Source organism: Elephantulus edwardii, unplaced genomic scaffold, assembly GCF_000299155.1.
Source record: "Elephantulus edwardii isolate Elephantulus edwardi_28Jun2011 unplaced genomic scaffold, EleEdw1.0 scaffold00230, whole genome shotgun sequence".
Taxonomy (NCBI): Eukaryota; Metazoa; Chordata; class Mammalia; order Macroscelidea; family Macroscelididae; genus Elephantulus; species Elephantulus edwardii.
The window spans coordinates 2176359-2178910 of NW_006399980.1; positions in this window are offsets into that span (position 1 = coordinate 2176359).

Consider the following 2552-nt stretch of genomic DNA (forward strand, 5'->3'; position numbering starts at 1 on the left):
TTTAACAAGCACTGTGGCAATTGGACAATTAAAACAGACATGGGGGGAAGAAGAATGAACTGGGGAGGAGGGTGGAGAAAACAGTGCAACAATGAATGAATGAAAACCCAAAATCTCTGTAAATGTTCATTAAAACTCAAACTAACCTCATTGCTCTTCAGCATTTGGGAGAAGTCCCTTTAACTTCCCTATAAACCTGGCCCTGTATTTGTGTTTAATTGATATTTGGTCACTTCTATAATAATCATATTAATGTTGCTTTTTTTCTGGTAAAACTTCTAACTAGTGGCTACATAGTCAATATATTATGATAATAAAGGCATATTGATTATAATTGTAATGATGTAATACAAAAAGCTGATATCTGGAAAAGTTTATTATTTCCTGGAAAATATCACTGTTCCTGGGGCTCTGAGTTCCAGGAATTTCAGTTGAAGATAATATTGATTTAAAATGTATTCTCTTGACTATGAAGTTGTCACTTCATTATTCTAAAAAGGACAAGTGTCATGAGAATATGGGCTGTTTGAATTAATTTCAAATAACCTGAAATTGCAGTATTGCTACAGTTCTGGCTACTAGGAGTCAGTATATGATTCTGTACATTATAGAACCTTAAAATATTAATATTAATTAACAGTATTAATATTAATGAATTAATGTTAAAATGACAGGGAACTCTTATAGTCAATGGATAATTTGTTATGCTTCATATTAAAAAGAATCTTCATTCTTTGTACATTGTTTCTGATGCTCTTACATTTTACCAATTATTTTTTCTATTTTAATTTAAACTGATAAGAACAGAAACTTGATCTTATCCAAAAGCCTAAGAAACCATCTATTCCAACTTAAGATATAAGATTTACTATTATTACTATTAAATATACACAACATGAATGCTTTGTGCCTGATATGTAATGAGTTCTCAATAACCTAGTGTTGAATGACTAAACAAACTTATGCATTCATGAATAAAACCCCAAAGCCAAATCCATTGCCACAGAGTCAATTCCAATTCATACCTCCCTTCACAGTTCTGAGGCTGTAAATCTTTATAGAAGGAAACTGCTTCATCTTTCTTCCAAGAGTGGCTGGTGTTTTGGAAGCATAAACCTTTCATTTAACAGCTCAGTACATAATACATTATATCACCAGTACATAAATATATATAGGGCTACAATCCTAAAGCCCATGGTTCTAATAAACCACCTGTTCTCCGGAAGAAGGATGGACAATCTCCTTCGGTGTGATTAACTGACTCTGAAAAATCTGATGGAGGGTCAGCTATGGGTAGGCTCTGACTCTAGGGCACACAGCAACTATATCTATATCTAAATGGTTTGTACTGTTGTATTCAGGCAACCCTCTCACAATACTCAGCAAACGAAACTACATTATGTACATATCACACGTTGCTAATGAGACTTCCCTCTAGTTTTATGTCAAATTCTTTTTCTTGTGTTCTAGCTTTTTTAAATTATTGGGTCAGCATACAAACTGACTCAAAAGCTTGAACTCATTGTTCACTCATAGTTGACCCTCTAGTGGGTTTTCAGAGCCAATAAATCACACAGTAAAAGAATCTGACCCTGACACATAGGTTTTCTGATTTTAAAAATGCACTGCCCCATGTTCCGTTCAAACAACTGCTTCTTGTTTTTATATAGGCTTAACACAAACACAATTATGTCTTCTGGAATTCCCATTATTTGCACATTTATCCATACTTCATTCTAATCCACATTGTCAAATGTAATAACAAATAATCAATAAACCACAGGCAAAATATCATTTTGATATCCTTGCTTTAAATCAGGACCCATTTGGCATTAACAATGATATTCCCCATTCTACTTCTCCTTCTATATACTTTCTGAATGAAATAAAAACTACAATAAAATTTTACTTCACAATCTCTTGTTGTTGTTGTTAGGTGCTATCGAGTTGAGTGTGACTCATAGCAACCCTATGAACAAAAGATCTGAACCTGGTCCTCTCCTGTGCCATTCTCACACTTCTTGACATACAAGAGCCCATTGCAACAGTCACCTTGTCAATCCTCCTGGTTGAGGGTTTTCCTCTCCTTAGCCAAACCTCCACCTGTCCCAACATCATAGCACCTCCTTGCAGGATGTCCAAAGTATGTGAGGCAAAGCCTCATCATTCTTGCCTGCAAAGAGCACTCCGACTACACCCTCCCAAGACATATCTGTTCATTCTCTTGGTTGTCCACTGGATGTTAAGTGCTCTTCACCAACAGCACTCAAAGACATTAATTCTTTTTTTTTTTTTTGTCTTCCTTATTTATTGTCTAGGTCTGGGATGCACAGCTTATAATCAGAAAGACTAGGACCTGAATCAGACAGACCTTAGTCCTCAAACTGACATCATTACTCCTCAATAATTTGGAAAAGTCTCTAATTAAACATTTCCCTAGAGCAATGTGTTCCCTTATTTCCTGCTTATACCAAGAGTGTTAATTGTGGATCCAAGCAAGATGAAGCTGTTGACAGTTTCGATCTCCTTTCCATCCATCATGACACAGCCTA